The sequence below is a fragment of the Cebus imitator genome, unplaced genomic scaffold (genome assembly GCF_001604975.1).
Source record: "Cebus imitator isolate Cc_AM_T3 unplaced genomic scaffold, Cebus_imitator-1.0 Scaffold617, whole genome shotgun sequence".
Taxonomy (NCBI): domain Eukaryota; kingdom Metazoa; phylum Chordata; class Mammalia; order Primates; family Cebidae; genus Cebus; species Cebus imitator.
This window is the reverse complement of record NW_016107932.1, coordinates 512,271-518,270: the sequence shown is the minus strand read 5'-3', so window position 1 is coordinate 518,270 and position 6,000 is coordinate 512,271.

Below are 6,000 nucleotides of genomic sequence, written 5' to 3'. Positions count from 1 at the left end.
TCAACCACGGATAGCACCGCTATAGCATTTTTCAGTGCTGCAGTTTTACTCATGGTCTCCCTGTACTACTAGCCGTCTTTTTGACCCTTAACCCTGGCTAGCACCTCTGCTGGATCTGGTGGCTTATGTGTGAGTATGACCCAGACCACCAACTCCTGAGGATCTGAGTCCCTGGTCACTATGCCTTTGTCAGGGTGTTGCTGCCACACTTGCCTACTTACTATCAACATTGCTCAACAGGATACCAAGATACTCAAATGGAGCACCTGGTGGAAATCATATTTTTCCTTTTTGCCTTTATTGTGTAACAGCAGCCTTATCTCCTCCTGGTGATAGGGGTCAATTATGTCTACCAGAATAGTAATTCTTCTTCTTGTCCTGGTCTCTTGGTATGAGAAGCTTCAAGAACTCAGGTCGTAACCTTTGTGGAGGTATTCCTTCTGAGGAACTAGGACTCTTAAAGTGTTAAAAACTCACTTTCAAAAATGGAAAGCACAAGTTAGAAAAATGAATCTTTGGGAGTGAAGGAAAATAGGTGTACTCTTACTTTTACTCCTTGATTCCTAGACCTACATATTCTACCTACAGAGGAAATAGCACCATGTAAAGGTCATTCCTTTAGAAAGTGCACTGCATTCTGAGGGATGGTGAGCCATCCTCATAAGGCACTGTCTCTGATCTGGTGCTTCCAGCAGGACCAGCTTCTTGCTATGTGATATGAACATTGAACCTCGTGATCATGTACCTGTGCCTGTGCCTCCTTTAATATTAAATGAGCCTGGGCATGGTGGCTTACACCTTTAATTCCAGCACTTTGGGAGGCTAAGGCAGGTGGATCATGAGGTCAGGAGTTCGAGTCCAGCCTGGCCAACATAGTGAAACCCCATCTCCACTAAAAATACAAAACTTAGCCAGTCTGGTGGCATGCGCCTATAGTCCCAGCTACTTGGGAGGCTGAGACAGGAGAATCGCTTGAACCCTGGAGGTGGAGGTTGTGGTGAGCTGAGGCCACGCCGTTGCACTCCGGCCTGGGTGACAGAGTGAGACTCTGCCTCAAAAAAAAAAAAAAAAAAATATATATATATATATATACATATATATATATACACACATATATACATATATATAATGAATATGTATATATAAATATGAGTGTGTGTATGTATATATACACAAATACATATGTGTATACATATATATACACATATATACATATATATAATGAATCCCTTTGTTTGACACAGTAGTATGTGGGATCTCATATTGATGATGGAGATTGGCTACTACCGGTTGAATGAATGTTGTTTTTTTGGTTTGATTTTGTTTTTGTTTTTTTGGTGCCTTTTATGTCATGAATGCTCTGATGGGCATTAACATCTGAACAGAGATCTTTCTACTTTGTGTTCACTTCTATAAGTTCTTTTACGTGTTCATAGCCTTTGCTGTCTGCCCATCTTCCAAGTGTTCACTGCCAGTCTTCCAAGTATTCTCCTTCTAAGACCCTGGCCAAGCTGTAGTTGCATTGCCCATGAGTCCCTGTGTATCTATCTAACTTCAGGCCACTTCTCTTTCCACACAAAATGGCTGACCAGGTGGACTTCTGGAAATACTACTCACTGGGAGGATTTCCCCTTACCACTACCTTTTAAGACCATCCTGAGTGGGGCTGCTGAACAGCCATCATCGATATCTAGCATGCACCAACATACCAAGTTGAGCCATTTGTGGATCAAACTCAGGCTTTTTCCTCTTACATCAACTAGTCATTAAAGATCTCCCATGCAGTCATGGATGTGAGCTGAGCAGTGGAGTGGTGGTAAATATTTAACGACCAGCTTTCTGAAAAGGAGAAAGAAAGACTCAATTTGTAGTATTAACTAATTTCCATGCTGTGAGTATTAATGGTGAGTTTCAACCTACCAACGTGGCATCAACAGGCTTGCAAAATTTCTGAAAATTTAGCAAGAAACTCTTATGAGCTGGTACAAACTTGCTTCAGCATATCCCAGAGCTGGGGAAGATGTGCCGTATAACAGTGGTGGATGACATGAGCTAGCTGCATGCCACCTGCTCATTCAGCTTGCTTGTGTCCTCTGGTTTTATTGATGTTCAATCCTAGATGTTCTGCTTCCATCTCGACCCACCCTAATTTATGACTTCGTTTCCATCTAGGCCCATCCTAATTTATTGCTTGGTGGGTGTGACAGAACCTAGCTCATAAGAGGTAGTTTTGGTATCTCCATGGTGAGGCACTTGTCTCTCTTAGGGCCTAGTCATACTCCAAGAGTTATTTTTTGGAAGGTGTATAATTCTCTGTTGCCATGATAGGGCTTTTATGCAGGATCTATGTTGTGGTTCTTCCATTAGGGCTTGTCATAAAATCCACATGTCATCTTTTCACAACACTGATATTCCTAATACCATAGGATCTGCTGGATTATGTGGTCCAAGAGGCCAGCTGCTTGCCCTGAAGCTTGGACTTGATGCGGAATCCTTCCCTGCCATGGGCCCCATTGGAAAATAGCAACCATTGTGTCATCTAGTATGTGAGCTGGAAGGGTACTTCTGGGTATACATTGCCTACTAAACCTAAAAAGATCTACCTAAAAAGAAAAAGAAAAAGAAAAAAAAAAGAAAGAAAAGAAAAAGAAAAAAAAGATAAGAAATAATAATAATAACAATAAAGATCTACCTAGCAGGCAATGTGCTTCCGTTCTCGTGATGGGAACTACAAGATGCAGTAATTTCTCCTTTACTTTGTAGGGGATGTCCTAGCATACTCCAGACCTCCAGGCTTTTAAAGCTTTGCCTATGCAGTGGGCTCCTCAATCTTTAAGATTTATTTCCTGCAAGAGTGCATGTGAATTACCAAGGCCCTCCACCTCCTAGTCACTTCTTGTTTATTTGGTCCAACTAACATGATGTCATCAATTTCTGGGACCAGTGTGCTATTCTGCAGCACCTCCAGCTGGTCCATGTCTCTTCAGATTACGTTATGACAGAGGACAGCAGAGTTAACGTAGCTCAGGGACAAAGCTGTCAATGAACATTGTTTTGTATTCCAAAGGAACACGAATCATTTCTGATTCTATTTTTTATAGGAATAGAGAAAGAATGGATTTGCCAGATCATTGGTTGCATATCATGTACCTGAGTCCATGTTTATCTCTTCTAACAAAGAGAGGTCTGGAACAGAAACTGTACTTGGAGATACTGTTAAAATAATAGGCCAGGTCTGTGATAATCCACAGGTCTGTGGTAATGCCATTCTCCATGATCTGTCTGTATTTTGCAGAGGCCAGATGGTTAATTTAATGAAGATACAATGGGAATCACAGCCTATTTGTCTTTCAGGTCTTTAAGGAGGCAACCATTTTAATCTTTTTTTCCCAAGATGCTTTATCATGGTAAAATATACATACATAATAAAATTACCATTTTAACTATTTTTAAATGTATAGTTCAGTGGCATCAAGTACATTCACATTGTTGTGTGACTATCACCACCATCCATCTCCAGAACTTTTTCATTTTCCCAGACTGAAAATCTGTGTCCATTAAACAATAATGCCCCATTCCACCTTTCTCCTGAGCCTCTGGCAGCCACCACTCTACTTTCTGCATATGAATTCAACTACTTTAGGTAGTTCACTGAAGTGAACTCACACAATATTTGTTCTTTTGCATCTAGTTTATTTCACTTAGTGTAATGTTTTCAGGATTTGCAGGGTCCAGCCCTGCTGGGTCTAGAGGGTATTCTCTGTGGGTGTGGAGATAAGAGACAGTAGAGATAAAGACACGATACACCGAAATCAAGAGAAAACGAGTTGAGCCTAGGGGACCACTGCCACCAGTAGGCGGAGATCAGTAGTGGCCCCCAGTGCCTGTACACTCTGACTTCTATTGGGTACAAAACAGGGGGGGGGGTGCGGTAAGTAGGGTGAGTCCTCCACAGTTATTGATAGGGTCAAGCAAATCACGTGTCCAAGGAACAGGGAACTCGGGGCTTTCAAGTAGCTGAAGCAGGGGAAATGAAAAGTCAGCACTTTATGTTATGCCGGTCAAGTAATAAAAAAAGGCGTCAAGAAGTATGCTACTTCTTACTATCTACAAAAGAAGAAACAGGTGCAGAAGTAGGGAGTGAAAGCAGACATAGATTGTAACCAACATAGCACAGCACCACATAGAGACAATTAAGTCCCAGCCCCCTGTAGCCGCGGGTTGGGCTGACTGATATCAGTCCTTCCACAGACTGTAGGGGAGTGGAATGTTCTCCGACTTGCCTAAGGACAGGGAATGTTCCCTTCCATGGTTTGCTGAGTATCGGGTGCTTCCCCAAGCACTGGCACTACCGCAAAGATTTTAGATGCCCTCCAGCAACCCTTATGGGGGTGTGAAAGAAGGCTTGGTTTAGGCATTCAACAGGTTGTCCCCACTGATTGCCACCAGTCAATGTTCGACAGGTATGAATGCTCTTGCCTCGTGGCCACAGTCCATAGTATTCCTTATCAGTCCCTGACAACAGCAACCCGAAGTTCCTAGGTAATCATGCATAAAGTACAAGGAGGCTTTAATCCAGGTTTAATGTCCAATAAGATTAACATCTACTCACTCATGCTACTTATTCCTAACTATATTCTTCTTTCTATATTCTATTTATTAAACAGAAACTGGCCGAGGCGTCAGTCTCCTGCTTCGGCGTTTATGAGACTTTCCACCCACAAGGATACATGCATGTTGTAGCACAAGCTTGATCAACCTGCAGCCCATGGGCCACATGAGGCAGCCCAGGACAGTTTTGAATGTGGGTCAATACAAATTCATAAACTTTCTTAAAACATTATGAGATTTGCGCATGAAACTTTTTTTTTCTTCAGCTCATCAGCTATCATTAGTGTCAGTGTATTTTATACGTGGCCCAAGGCAATTCTTCCAATGTGGCCCAAGGAAGCCAAAAGACCAGACACCCCTGTTGTAGCAGGCTAAATAATATTCCATTTATGCATATATGACATTGTGTTTATTCATTCATCTGCTAATGGACATTTTTATTGTTTCCACCTATTGGCTACTGTAAATAATGCTGTTATAAACATTCTTGTACAAATATATTTTTTGAATCCTTGCTTTCAATTACCTTGCATATACACCCACACATAGAATTTCTGGATCACATGGTGGTATTGTTTGAATGTCCCGTCCAAAACTCATGTTGAAATGTAATTGCCATTGTAACACTATTTGGAGGTGGGGACTTTAAGAGGTGGTTAGGTCATGAGGGCATTACTCTCCTGAACAAACAAACGCTGTTATGGCCAAAGTGAGTTATTGTGGGAGTTCAGCCCCTTTTGCTCTCTGTCTCATGCCCTTGCTTCTGCTTTTAGTCTTCCAACATGGGATGATCCTTGCCAGATGATTGTGGGACTGTGTTAAAGAAACTTCTCTTTCCGGATCCGTGTGGGGCGTGGTTTCAAGGGCAGGAATTTCCAGGCTCCCCGCCTCAGGCAGCTAGGGCTCTTTGCATGCGGGCCAGGTAAAGTTCTTTGTCTATCTTCCCAGGTAGGGCTTTTGTGCCCCAGTTCCCTCCAGAGCTCATGGAGGAGGGGGCTCTGTAACTCAGGGTTGTAAAACAAGTAACCAATCCGGTATCAGAGTCAAAGATCAATCAATCCTGAGGAAGTTTGAAAGAACTCCCTCTCATTGGACAACAACCTGAATGGGGAGGGAATAACTCAAGGGTTAAAACTTCAGCGATACTTCTTGAATAGTTTTCTCTCTCTGGGTTCCTCTCCCACGGCAGAGTGGGAGCTACCTTTTCTGTCCCTCTGCCTAATAAATTGCTATTCCTCAAAACTTTTTGGGTCCACAATACTTATTCACGTACCTCCAGGGCCCCTTTCCCCATTCTTTGGGGTAAGAGAGGCCAAGAGCCTACAAGCTGGGTCTAGGGGTTAGGATTCCTGGTTTTCACCCAGTGATCCAGGCTCGGGCTCAACTGCC